This window comes from Choloepus didactylus, chromosome 4, assembly GCF_015220235.1.
Source record: "Choloepus didactylus isolate mChoDid1 chromosome 4, mChoDid1.pri, whole genome shotgun sequence".
Lineage (NCBI taxonomy): Eukaryota > Metazoa > Chordata > Mammalia > Pilosa > Megalonychidae > Choloepus > Choloepus didactylus.
Genome location: NC_051310.1, coordinates 105,630,884 through 105,645,798, shown reverse-complemented (window position 1 = coordinate 105,645,798; position 14,915 = coordinate 105,630,884). Strand labels below are relative to the sequence as shown.

Here is a 14,915-nt window from a genome sequence, read left to right as displayed (position 1 = left end):
GGCCCTATGTGTTGCCTAACAGTTGAAAACCAACCATGGATAGAAGAGGAGCCCTTTCTATCCTGCAGATTGAGGCAGTTCTCATGTGACAGTTGAGAGTAACTGATTGAGCAGGATTTGATTTGCTAAATAGTGCCCAAGCAGTTTATAGTTGGTGTAGTTATTTTTTCATATGAATTTCCAATGTAAAGAATTTTACATAGTCTACTGGAATTTGTTACAGAATTTGTTTTATAACTGATAAATGAAAATGCGTATAACATCCAGTGCCTATTTGATATCAGCATTTCTTCTTGGAACTGGCTGACCTTTGGAGCTTTAAGAAGACAATAGGTAGTTACCATTATGGGAAAATCTTGACTCCTTCAGAAACAGGAAAATGTGTGATTTTTCTGTTTTCTTTCAGGATAAATTTGGTGTATATCTGGTGTATTGTAAGAGGTTTGTTTCTTCACTTAATTACCCAAGATGAAATAGCCGACTCAGAAATACTCGGGAATCAAATAGTGCCCCATGTTAAAGTAAAGAGAATAAACCAAATTTTGCGGTTTTGTTTTTTGCCTTTTGTGGGATTTAAGTCCAACTTTTGGGGCAACTATTGTTTCTCTAGGCAGTAGCATTTAGGATGGGAAAAGTAACTAATGTGATTCTTTTGAAAAGTAGTTTTCAGACTGATTAAATCATAGACATGCTGATTTAGGGCCATTTTCAGGGTAGGAATCAATCAAGCATTGATATGTAGCAGCTTTAACTAGGCCAGAGGCACAATGGTATTACCATAGGGGTGGGTCTCAAGTAATCCTGGAGTTTCAAACTCATGTCAACAAGACCCAGGTAAATTTAAAAATAGACAACTCTGGGCTAGGTGGGCTCTGAAAGAAGCCTGTGGAATTGTGACTTTATGTGAATTCTCTCAATTTTGAAATGTTGGCAGTTAATTTATAATGTTTTAAAATGTGGGTTGAAGAATAACTGCCCATGGGTCATTTTCTGACTTTTTAGTCTTGGGTCGCAACTTAATGCCATTATCCTTCTGACATTACCTAGACTAGTGGCTCCCAAACTTGTCTGCATATTGGAATCACTGAGCAGTGATTATAGTTTAATTAATTTGGTATGTGACCTGGGTATCGATATTTTTTAAAGTCCTTCCTTCCCCATCCCTCTAAGTCCCCCACCTTCACCCCATCCCTGGTGTTTCTAATGTGCTTATAAAGTTGACACCATTGATCTAGACTTACTGCTATAGTAGAAAAGAGGGAATGTAGCTGAACACTAGGTCAAAAGAGACAAAAGCGCTCGTATGGCAAAGTCACAGGCTCATGTTAAGGCCTCTTTGGAAACCAAGCTTAGTAGGTTTTGTGCATTCTGTCACCCAAGGGTCTAGTGTGTAGTGTCCCATTTGTTTTTGTTAGTTTTCTGGTAAGTGGGCCACTTCGGAGAAAATTCAATTCACAAAGCCAAAAGCCTTACTTGAGAAGTAGATCTGAAAAGTTAAGTAGAATATTCATGCCAACTGGCAATACATTCTCTTCCCAAAGGGCAGGGGGTCTCTTATCTGAGAAAGTAGTGTAAATTAGTGTAGTCTGGACAAAGGAAGTTGAATGTTGATAAGAAAACTTGTCATTAACATTTTCACATCAAGCCAGTGCACACTACCACTTATTAAGTTCAGAGCATAAGTTTCTCACTTGTACTTTCATTCTTTGGATAATCTTTTGTTAAGACAGTAGATTTTCCTATTTTTATTCCCTAAATGGTGTAGTGGAAAGAACATTGATACTTCTCAGCCATAATTTTCCCTTTTGTAAAATAAGGATACTAATAGTAGCTATAATTTGTTGAGTGCCCTTGCCAGATGCCTTATTTATATTGTATCCTCTAAGCAGTCCTAAAACAATATAGACATTGCATCCTATTTTATAAATGAGGAAACAGACTTCAGACATTTAACTCTCAGAGGTTACACTGTGAGTTTATGTAGGGTTATGTTTGCCTGTTTCCACATGTTCTTTCTATTAAGCAATGTTCTCTGGAATATTGTGAGGATCAAAGAAAATAATTGAGAAAACAAAGCCTAGTGCAAATAATAAGCATAACCTTGGGCAGAAAAAGTAAGGATACAGAGCTGTCTAACAGACTCCCAAAGGCAGGATGAGATTGGATCCATAAACTAGGAAGCCATTTTGGACTCAAGCTGGCATTTTCTGTGCTATCTGAATATCCATGTCATTCTCTGTATACAACGGGTTTTGCTTTTCAGCTACACCATAGCTCCGACTGTTACATGTTAATTGTTGCAGACGCATGTAGACAGACCAAAGGAACAAGACCATGGGGCAGAGTCAACAGTGCAAACTTGGTTATTGGGGACCCACCCTTGTGGCTTGGGGGGCAGAACTAGGAGATCATGGTTACCAGGGCACACATTATAGAAGGTCTCCACAACAAAACTGATGAAACGCCCTGAACATTTTTTTAAAGGAATTAGTATAGAATAGATAATTATGGGTAACTTACTGTTTACTGCTTCATGTTCATTGTCTCATTTAAACTCAGAAGAATCCTATGAGAATAATTACCATCACCATTTTATAAATTATGTAAAAACTCCAAAAAAAAAGTGGGTAACTGCCCTGTTAGTAAGTAGCAGAACAAAGATTCAAACCTAGATACCCTCAGTCAACAGTGCCAGGCACTGGAGGTGCAGTAATGAACAGGGTTTGTGTGTGTGTTTGAGTCTTAATCCTGATTGTCTGTGGGGAATCAGCTAGATTGCTCAAGGTCACCCATCCAGTGAACGACAGAGCTGGATCCACATCTTGACATTTAGTACTATATTATTTTCACCATACTGTAACTGCTTCTCAAAACAGCCTTGCCAAAAACACCTGTTAAAATTATGTAGATTGGTTTAAGGGACTTCCAGCCTTAGATTGCCTTGAAGACCCAATGATTAATTGTTATTTTGGGCTCTTCTATGTTTAAAATATGCCTCTTTTTTTGTTATCCTCAGATATTTACTACTAAAAAGGATCCAAAGTATGCCTTTTCTCCTTCACATTTGAGAGCCAGCTAGAATTTTAATAAGCGATTCCCCTATTTCCAAACCATCTCTAAAAGGCCTGTCGTTTCTGTTTTGAACTGAACACATTGATTATGTCATAGGCATATATTTCCTGATTTTGGCTTCTAACTTGGCACTTGTAAATCCCTCCTTACTGACTATACCTGTATTAAAGTTTGATATTTACTCTGAGTTGCCTGCCTTTTGCTGTAAAGTAATCAAGTTCTTTCAGGGTATGGTTTGGAGGGTGATTTTAGAAATATAAAACTTAATTCCCTACAGTAGAAAGCTCTTAAAGCTGAAAACTTGTTTAGATAGGTTTTAAACTTCCTTCTGATGGGTAAAATTTGCTTCTGTATCAGTAATAAAGCGGTGTCCTAGAAGACACTTCAGTGCACATCAAATGGCTACTCTTAGAATTAGGAATCTGGGCCTTGTGCAGTGAGGATCTAGCTCTGAAATCCATTGACCAAGTTGTTATACAAGGAGTGAGTACACATACAGCAGGATTTGTCCTAGGGAGCCTATCCCAAGACACTCCTACTTGTTGAATTCCCTAGCTTTCTCTTGCAGGAAGACTCCCTTCCTATGTGTATTCCTACGCTTCAGATCACATCTTTTTCTCAGAGGGAGTGCAGCATAAAATGCTAACCAGCACTGCACCTCTGGTGGGCCTAGTTGAGCAGTAGACATTCTAATGGAATGCTCTAAAATTGTTAGTTCATGCACCTGCTCTCAATTCAATTATAACCTAATTGTTGGTCTTCCTGGTATGAACAGAGTTGTTTGCTTTTTAATAAATTCCTACCACATGACCTTGACTTGTTCATTTCTGCATAACTAGGAAAAATACTAAAGAGTTTTCTAACAAAGAGAGAGGAAACATGACCTGGGTGTCTACCTGCTTTGGAAAAGATGCCTACTTTGGATAGGAAATGATTTTGTATCCAAAATCCTGGTACTGATTGCCAGCATTGTAAAGACTATGGCAGCAAATGCCAGAGAATGGGCTTCATGAGGGTGATAGAGTCTGCATGTCTTTGAAGAATTTATTTTTACTCCATTTTTTGACTAGTTTGCAATAGAGTATGTTTAGTACTTTGCTTTTAAAGAACTCCACCATGTATCCAGTTAAAAATCAAATTTAGTACAAGTCAGTGCCTTACAATGGTCAAATGGTTGCTCACTAATCAATGGAAATAAAAGACTTGTTTCCACAAAATTGCTTCATATATTCTAAATGCTGTTTCTTTGAGATCTTGATTGAGTGCTCTTTAAGATAAATTCCATAACCCAGGACTTAGCTCTGAACAGATTAGAGACCAAAGATCACCCCGAGGAGAACAGATCAGGTAGGTCAGTAAGGGGTTGGGGTCTTCTGGAATAGTAATCCTTGACCCCCACTTTTATTTTAAATTGAGGTACAATTAATATATGGTAAAATGCATATACCTTAAGTGTTCAGTTTGGTGTTCAGTTTGATGAGTTTTGACAATTGTCTACACCTGTGTAATAACCACCACCCCCCCCAAATACATAGAACTTAACAGTCAACCTAGAAAGTTCTCTTGGGCACCTTTGAATTAATCCCCCCTCCCTCTCTCTTCCAGTGATCACTTGCTGCTTTCTATCACTAAAGAATTCATTTTGCCTGTTTTGAGACTTTTATAAATGAAATCATTAATATCTACTCTTGCATCTGATTTCTTTCACTTACAATGCTTTAAAAACTCATCCCTATTATTGTGTGTTATTAGTAGTTTGTTCTGAGTTTGTTGCTGAGTAGTATTCCATTCTATAACTATACCACAACTTGTTTATCCTTTCTCCTATTGAAAGACATTTAGATTGTTTTCATTTTGGGGTGATTATGAATAATGCTGCTGCTATTCTTATACAAGTTTTGTGTGTGTGTATTTATATTTTCATTTCCCTTGGATAAATACCTAAGAATGGAATTTCTTGGTCATATGGTAAGTGTATTTTTAACTTTATAAAAAAACTGCCCTCCTGTTCTCCAAAGTGATTTTACTATTTTGTACTCCCATCAATGATATGTGTCAGATCCAGTTGCTATACATCTTTGCTAGTATTTATGTGGTCAGTGTTTTTATGTTAGCCATTTTATTGGTTATGAGATGATATCTTTGTGATTTTAATTTATGTTTCCCTGATGACTAATGATGTTGAGCACTTTTTCGTATGCTTATCTTCCATTTGTATATCTTTTGCGTCTTTTCGTATCTTTCTCCCATTTTAAAATTGGATTATCTTTTTATTATGGTTTTATTTTATTGTGGTTATTCTTTATATTCTGAATATGTATTTGCTAAACTGGCTTGTCTATTCATTTTTTGATGGGGATCTTTTTTTAAAAAAGCTTTTTATTGTGGTAACATATAAAACAAAATTTCCCATTTTAACCATTTTTAAGTGTGCAATTCAGTGGTATTAATTACACTCACAATGTTGTGCTACCTTTGCCACCATCCATTACCAAAACTTTTTCATTTGTTCCCATTAAGTAATAACTCCCCATTCCTCTCTCCCCTTGGCTCCTGGTAACTTATAATCTATTACTTGTCTATATGAATTTCTTATTCTAGATATTTCATTTAAGTACAGTCATACAATATTTTAATACTTTTGTTTCTGGCTTATTTCACTCAATGATTTCAGGGTTCATTTATGTTATACCAAGTATCAGAATTTCATTCTTTTTTTGGCAAATAATATTCCATTGTATATACCATATTATATTTTTCCATTCACCTTTTGACCGACATTTTGGTTGTTTCCACCTCTCAGCTATTGTGAACAATGCTTCTGTGAACCTTGCTGTACAAGTGTCTGTTTTCAGTTCTTTGGGGTATATACCTAGAAGTGGAATTGCCAGGTCATGTGGTGATTCTATATTTAACTTTTTGAGGAACCACCAAACTTTTCCATTGCCGGACCATTTTACATTCCCGCTAACGATGTACAAGGATTCTAATTTCTCATCTATCCCAACACTTATTTTACATTTAAAAAATAATAGTCATTGTAACATGGGTGTGAAGTGGCATCTTGTGGTTTTGAATTGCATTTCCCTGATGACTAATGATATTGAGCATCTTTTCACATGTTTATTGACCATTTGTATATCTTTAGAGAAACGGCTATTCAAGTTCTTTGCCCATTTTTAAATTGGGTTGTTTTTCTCGTGTTGAGTTGTAGGAGTTCTTTATTTATTCTAGATTTATTGGGAACTTTTGATGAGCAGAAATTTTTATTTTGATAAAGTATACTTTTATCAATTTTTTCTTTTGTGATTGGTGATTTTTTGTGTCCTGTCCAAGAACTGAATGCCTAAACCAGTGCTACAAAGAACATGATATATATCATAGTATATACTGCTTATATTTTCTTCTAGAAGTTTTAGTCTATGATCAATCTCAAATTAATGGCTAGAGGTTTTACATTCATGATTTGATGTTTTATTTTAAGGTCTATTATCCATCTCAAATTAATATTTTGTGTACAGAATGAGGTTTATTTCCATATTGATATCCAGTTGCTCCAACATTTGTTTAAAAGATTTTCCTTCATCCTTCAGATTGACTTGGGCCTTGGTTGAAAGCAATTGACAATATGTGTGTTATTGATGTAAGGATATTAATATATCCTTACATCAAGACACACTGGATTATAGAATCTTTATAGTAAGTCTTGAAATTAGCCATTGTTAATCTCCATTTTTTTTTTCTTTTTCAAGGTTGCTTTGTCTATTCTAGATTCTTTGCATTTCCATATACATTTTAGAATTAGCTGGTCTATTTAAAAAAATGGCTGCTGGAATTTTTGTAGAGGTTGTGTTGAATCTATAGGTTAATTGAGGAAGAAAGTATATCTTACGAGTATTGAGTTAGTCAATCCATGAACATGGTATATCTTATTATTTATTTAGGTGTTCTTGAAGTTTTCTCAGCAGTTTTCCTTATTTAGATCTTGCATACCTTTCATTAGATTTCTTCTTAGATATTTGATTGTTTTAAACACTACTTTAGATTTTTTATTTAATTTTTCCAGTTTGTTGCTAGTTTATAGGACTAAAATTGATTTTTGTATATTGACTTTGAATCCTGTGACCTTTCTAAATTCATTTATTAGTTTTAGAATTTGCTCTTGTAGATTCCATAGGGTTTTCTAGATACATAACCATGTGGTCTGCAAATAACATTTTTACTTGTTTTCTTATTTTTGTGCCTTTATTTTGTTGCCTTATTTTATTGTACTGGTTAAAACCTCTAGTAAAACCTCTAGTGAAAGTGGTGAAAGCAGACATCCTTGCCATATTCTAAATCTTAAGAGGAAAGATTTTAATGTTAGCTGTATGTTTTACATAGATGCTCTTTAGCAGCCTGAGGAAATTCCCTTCTATTCCTAGCTTACTGAGACTTTACTAAGAAGGAGAGTTGTTTTGTCAGATACTTTTTGTCATCTAATATGATTATCATATGTTTTCTCTCTTTAACTTTGTTAATATGGTATATTACAGGAATCAAAAGACTCTGTCTCCTGAGCCAAATCTAGCCCATAGCCTCTGTTTTATGTGGCCCTTGAGCAAAGATTTTTTTTTTTACGTTTTTAAAAGGTGGTTAAAAAATGAAGAATATGTGACAGAAATTATATGCAGCCCATAAAACTTAAAATATTTACCATCTCACCCTTTACAGAAAAGTTTGCTGAACCCTGTATTGATTTTTCAGCTGTATGTGTGTGTGTGTGTGTGTGTGTGTGTAGTGGGTGCTCTAAAATAGCACTCTCCAATAGAACTTCCTATGATAAGAGAGACATTCTATATATGATATGTACAAAATATAGTAGCCACAGGTGGTTGTTGGTCACTTGGGATGTGGCTAGTGTAACTGGATTGCTAATTTTATTTAATTTTAACCGGTTTTCATTTAAGTACCGACTTGTGGCTAGTGGCTACTGTACTCCATGCAGCTCTAGAAATTACAATGTACATCCTTTGCTCTTGTTATTTTATCTTTTACTTCTATATGTTATAAACCTCACAATACATTGTTATTGCTCTTCATACTTTGCAGCAAATCTAAGGTTCCATTTGGTATAATTTCCCTTACGTCTGAAGAACTTCTTTTGGTATTTCTTCTAGTGCAGCTTTGTTACAGATGAATTCCCTCAGCTTTTATCTGTCAAAGAATATCTATATTTTGCTTTTATTTTTGAGTGGTATTTTAGTAGGAGGTAGAATTCTATGTTGATCTTTTATTTATTCTTCTCTTTCAATACTTTAAAAAAGTCATTTCATTGTCTTCTGGTCTCATTTGTTTCTGGTGAGAAGTCATCCACCATTTTTATTGATGTTCCTCTGTCCACAATGTGTGTTTTTTTTCCTATGGCTGCTTTTAAGATCTACTCTTTACTTGGTTTTCAGCAAGGATGTGTCTTGACCATAACCAGGTTATGTTTAGGTCTGTTTTCTTTGTATGGAGTTTACTGAATTTTTTGGCTCTGTGGTGGTGTATTTCATTAGTATTGGATATCTATGGCCATTATCTCTTCAAAAATTTCTTTTGCCCCATACTCTCACCTCACTTTTCCTTCTATGGCTCCAATTATAGATATGTTAGATTATTTGATACTATCCTACAGATTTGGATGAACTGGCCCTCCCCAACACTCTTTTTCACTCTTTGTTTTCAGTAGAGACACTTTCAATTTAATTGTTTTCAAGTTACCTGATCCTTTTCTATGCTGACCTATTGAATCTGTTTAATGTTAAATTCTTCACTTCTGATATTTTTTCAGTTCTAGTAATTCATTGTTTGTATAGTTGCAATGTTTCCGCTACAGTTTTCTGTTACTCCATGCATATTATCCACATTTTCTACTACATATTTTAGCATTTTCATCAGTTATTTTAAAAAACATTCGTGTTCATTCCAGCATTTTGACTTCTATGAGATATTTTAGCATTTTAATCAGATTTATTTTAAAGATCCCAACTGATAATTCAACATGTGTGTCACCTCTAATTCTGCTTCTATTAATTGCTTTCTTTCTTATCATGGATCACATTTTCTTGCTTTTGCACATGTCTTACATACTTTATTTTCTGAGGGACATTTTGTATAAAAGACCGGGAGAATGAAGTAAGCATTATTTACCACCAAAATGGGGCATGCCCCTTTTTCTTTCAGGTTACTTGAGTAGGGGCTGTATACTGATGTATATTTGACCTAAGTCTGGGTTTTATGACAGCTTTAGTTTGATTCATTTCACCACTAGATTCAGATATTTTGAAGGTAGAATTAGAACTTACCCTTTAGCAGGGCCTGGGTTTTGGGCATTGCGAGAATCTAGAGATTTGATTTTGCTTCACAGCCAAGTTGACAGCTTTTAGAAATGTGACATCTCTTCCTGCTTTACAACCTAGCTGCCAGGTATTTCTGTCACTGGAGGGTAGTGAGGGGTCGCTATTTTTCTCAGCTCTCCTATCCTGCCTGTAGTCTTTTGTAGTGGAATGGCCACAGTGCTGGGGGATAGCTCTCTCAGCTCTACTGTCTTGCCTTCTCATTTTTAAAAGGTTATCTTGTACTTGGGAGAGGCCCAAGATGTGGGACATCTCTCTCAGCTCTCTTCACCACCCCCACTTTTGGTGCACTACCCTCCACCCCAGTATTTTGTTAAGATCCAAGAGGTAAGGTTGGTCAGTGGACGCAAGTGTCCCTGTGCATTTGGCTCTTCCAGATTCTAATGTCATGCCAGCCCTTGTGGGACTGTTAAAAGTTTATTGAATTTTGTTTAGTTTTCTGTTTATTACTGCTATGTTGGATTCTTCCTCCTGGTATAGTTCAACCAGGAATATGAGAGCAGCCATGGTTCTCTTTTCTCCTGTGAAAGACTTGGCACTTTCTGGGGCTTAGTTCATTTAGCTTTCTTAGCCCTCAACTTTCTGATGAGTTATAAACATTTTTTATTTTCTGGCTAATCTGGCCTTTTTGTTTGTTTGCTAGGATGGGAGCTATGTTTTCTTATGACTTTCTACATCAAAGCCAGAATTGAATTCCAGGAATTGGAGTTTTTAACATGGTTTTATTTACATATTTTATTAAATATTTTGAAATACAAAAATACATGGGTAATGAAAAGTTAAATTTTATAGAGTGTAAACAATGGAAAGCAGATCACCTTCCCGTCGTAGGTCCTTTTCCATAACAGTGCCATTGCAGAGACAAACAGTACCATGATTTCTTCTAAAAAATTGGACTTATTATGTGTATAAATATCTTCCCTCTTTTATTTAACATGAATGGAAGCATACGATAATATTTTCTACACTTTTTTTTTTCACAAAACTATTTAACCATCTCAAGATCTTTAGAGGCTGCATAATATGACTTAGCATGGATTATTGGCTTATTTAAATTGTCTCTGGTGATGGACATTTGAGTTGTTTCCAGTATTTTTTTTCCTCACAAACAAGCAAACAATGTGTGGGTGTGTATGTGCATATATATATATATATATATACACACAGACACACACACACACTTTAGTCAACTCTGTTGAGTATATTTGAAGTTATCAGGAATAGATGTATTTAAAATCTTCATTAAGGGTCCTGGGACATTATTATTATTATTATTATTATTATTATTATTATTATTAATTTATTTTTAAAACCAGGACATTTATTGCATGACTAATCAGTGAAATTCTAAAAATATGGAATGCTTCATGAATTTGCTTGTTATCCTTGGGTAGGGGCCATACTAATCTTCTCTGTTTTGTTCGAATTTTAGTATATTTGCTGCTGAAGTGAGCACCCTATTATTTTAAAGTGTTGTTTCCTCCAAGGATTGGATGGGCTGTTAGGGTTTGGTGGTGTGGATTTTGGGAGACTGGACATTTCCAAAGAGGCAGAAGGTGATAAGAGAGTTGCCCTTCTGATGATATCAGAACAAAGCTACCTGTGGACTCTAGCAAAATGTAGAAGACATTAAAATATTAAAATATTAAAATATGTCTATACTTCCTTTATTATACATGTATACCAAATAACACGGTTGCGGTACCATATGGCAACCCCATTCGTAGCTTCCTGTGGAACCACCACACTGCCCTCCAGATGGGCTGCACCATTCTACTTCCCCACCAATGGTAATTAGGCACATCCCTTTTTCCACATTTCCTCCAGCACATGTATCCCTCTGTTTATTTTTAAACAGTTTATTTACACACCATACATCCCCTCCTAAGTGAACAATCAAAGGTTCCCAGTCTAATCACATAGTTATGCATTCACCACCACTATCTACATGAGGGCACTTCCATGTCTTCCACAAAGAAAAAAAGAGGGAGAGGAGGAAAAAAGAAAGAAAAATATGATAACTAAAAAGCAACAAAAGAAAAAAAATAAAATAAAAAGGTCAGACAACAATCCAATGCCAAGAACCCCATGTCCCTCCCTTATATCCCCCACTTATAGACATTTAGCTCTGGCATATTGCCTTTGTTACAATTAATGGAAGCATATTACAAAGTTATTCTTAACTATAGATTCTAGTTTGTATTGACTGTTTTTTTCCCCAATACCATCCCAGTTTCAACATCTTATGAAGTTCACATTCATTTGTTCTCTCATGTAAAAAACATTCTTGTATTTGTACATTTAATCACAATCATTGACCACTCTAGGTTTCATTAAGTTATACCATTCCAATATTTATCTTCTGTATTTCCTTCTGGTGTCCTACATGCCCCTAACCTTCCACTTTCAACTGTACTCACTGTCATCTTTGTTCAGGTTACTTCAGTATTGTGCTACCATCACAGTATTGTGCCATCCACTTCTAGATCTATACAGTCAATCCTGTTGAAGATTCTGTACTCTTTCAGCATCAAATGCCTGGTCTTTACCCTCTTTCTATATCCTGGTGTCTTCATTTCTACACTCTTCTCCAAACCTCTCTTTCTTATCTTTTCCTGTCACTCCCTTTAGTATTTCTTGTAGCAGAGGTCTGTTCACAAATTATCTCAGTGTCTGTTTATATGTAAATATTTTAAACTCTCTCTCAATTTTGAAGGACAGTTTTGCTGTATATAAGATTCTTCAGCGGCAGTTTTTCTCTTTCAGTATCCTGAATATATCATACCACTCCCTTCTCATCTCCCTGGTTTCTACTGAGAAATCTGCACGTAGTCTTATTGAGCTTCCCTTGTATGTGATGGATTGATTTTCTCTTGCTGCTTTCAGAATTCTTTGTCTTTGACATTTGACAATCTGATTAGTAAGTGTCTTGGAGTAGGTCTATGTGGATCAATTCTGTTTGGGGTACACTGCACTTCTTGGACCTATACTTTTATGTCTTTCATAAGAGTTGGGAAATTTTCATTGATTATTTCCTCTTATTCTTTCTGCCCCCTTTCCCTACTCTTCTCCTTCTGGGACGCCCATGACATGTATATTTGTGCACTTCGTGTTGTCATTCAGTTCCCTGAGCCCCTGCTCATATTTTTCCAGTATTTTCCCTATCTGTTCTTTTGTGTGTAAGATTTCAGATGTCCAGTCCTCTAGTTCAGAAATCCTTTCTTCTGCCTCTCCAAGTCCACTGATGTATGTCTCCATTGTGTTTTTCATCTCTTCCATTGTGTCTTTCATTTCCATAAGTTCTGCCATTTGTTGTTTTTTCAAGCTTACAAATTCTTCCTTATGATTACCCAGTCTCTTCTTTATATACTTCATCTCTTTTGTCACATTTTCTTTCAACTCATTGATTTGATTTAGAAGTTTTGATTGAACACCTTTAATTAGTTGTTTCATCTCTTGAATCTCAGTTGAGGTGTTTGTTCCTTTGATTGGGCCATATCTTCGTGTTTTCTGATGTGGCTCATGATTTTTTGCTGTCTAGGCATTTGATTTTCTTGATTAGTTTATTCTGCAGGTTGTTTTCTCTTGCCTTGGATTTTCTTGTGGTTTTCTTTGATCTCTTTATTTCTTTATTTCTCTCACAGGCCAGTTGTCAGATTGGCTCTGCTCTCCTGTCTTCCCCCCAAATCAGGCACCTACTGTGGCCTGCCACAGGGATGGGAGTAGGCAGTAGGCACCCCAGCAAATCCACTGTGTATGCGAATATAAATCTGCTGGCTTCCAGTTGTGTTCTGTTTCCCTTGCACTTTCCAAACTGTCCAGCAGATGGCGCTGTTCAGTAACTTACTCTTCAGAGGCTGCTTTGCCTCCTAGCACAGGGTCAATACAGTTGAGTTAAATCTGTGGAATTCCTATGCCTTCACTTTGCCAGCCACAATTGGCTTGATGTGAGGCTACACCTGTAGTAGAGTACTCCCTCAGCTGACCCAGTACTCCAGCCATCCCCAAGGCAAGGAAACAGCTGCTGGCTGCTTCTTCCCTCAAGGTTGGGGGAAGGTTTTTCAGACCCCGGGCTGGAAACAGTCTCTGTTCACATTTTCTGTCTCTTTGTCCCTCACTGACCTGGGACTTAAAATGTCCTCCTCTGTCCCCCTGGTCTTGAATGGTCTCACTGTTGTGAGAGATTTTAAAATCTGTGTCCCTGGTGGGAAGGTTCCCATCTGATGATTCTGTACCTTTCCCACATGGAGACCAAGTGAGGGGGAGGAGAGAGGACCAACTGGTCTGGGATGGAAGATTTCTACCTGATATTTCTTTTCTTTCTTGAATTTGGCATCTGCAGGGCCCTTCTTAAGTTTATATCCTCTTCCAGAGTTTCAAACAATTCAGAATTGTCCTTTTTTTGATCGAATCTCTGGAAATGAGTTTTCAGTAGCTGTTTTATGTTGCCATGTTGATGATGTCACTTCCAGCATGCTATCTTAATGAAAAAACCCTTGCACAAGAAATCCTCTATCTTCCTCCTATGACCTGGGTTCAAAGGAGAGATTTTTTAAAGTATAGTAATAATAATGACTTCTATTTATTGAATAATAACATGAACACAAAAGAATATCATTGACTCTTCACAGGATTCCTTTCAGGGAGATTTTCTATATTGGGACCAAGTCTCAAGAGGTTTCTACCAATATGTGTTCCTTCCCTAAAGCTCCTCATGTGAGTAATTGGCTGAACCATTCACCCAGTTGCTTAAGTTAGAAACCTGCAATTGTCCTTTGACATTTTCTTTTCCCTCATTCTCCCACATTCAGTTCTGCACCATGTACTTTATGCTCCTACCTCTTAAATTTCTTCGGAATCCACTTATTTTTTCTTCATGCCTTTTGCCATCCCTGTAGTCCACGTGAACTCTTTATCTCTTCTTTACTGTATTCTTTAATCTAGTCTCCCTTAGATTATCAATTCTGATTTCCCTCCCAATTCATTCTCCATTCATTACCTGCATAGTAACAGCCAAGAAACGGACAGGTTTGTAATTTAAGGCGTGAAGATGAGACTCTGCCCTAGGGTTTGGCTTGGCGGGGATGGGGGTGGGGTGGGGCCGGGACTCCGAGAAGGACTGAAATAAACGGAGACTGGAGCCAAGGCAGGGAAAAGAGCTGCTTCTCCAGGTTAGGCTGGCCACGCCCACCTGCGCGGCCCGGTATTTCTCCAGCAGCGTCCAGACTTGTGAGTGAGGTTTAGTAGCTGTGCATTTCCTCCCCAGCTCCGTCAGAGGCAAGTCGGCTGTGAAGCGGACCCCAAACCTATCTCCATTTCCTGAATGCCTTGCATCTTCCAGCCGCAGCCCCAGCGCCAGCCTCTGCAATCTATTTACTTCCCTTCTCAGGCCCCGCCCTGCTGTATACAGACTCATGAACTTCCGTTTGCCTGGTCGTCTGGGAAACCGCCTACTTCCGGCCG

At 36.8% G+C, this 14,915-nt stretch overlaps 1 non-coding gene across 1 annotated transcript; it reads right to left on the bottom strand.

Annotated features, from left to right (window-relative positions):
* Nucleotides 1–10,801: 10,801 nt before the first annotated feature.
* On the bottom strand, nucleotides 10,802–10,908 carry LOC119533542. Its single transcript, XR_005216669.1, has one exon. It is a non-coding gene; the product is annotated as a U6 spliceosomal RNA (small nuclear RNA).
* Between the last annotated feature and the right edge of the window lie 4,007 nt (nucleotides 10,909–14,915).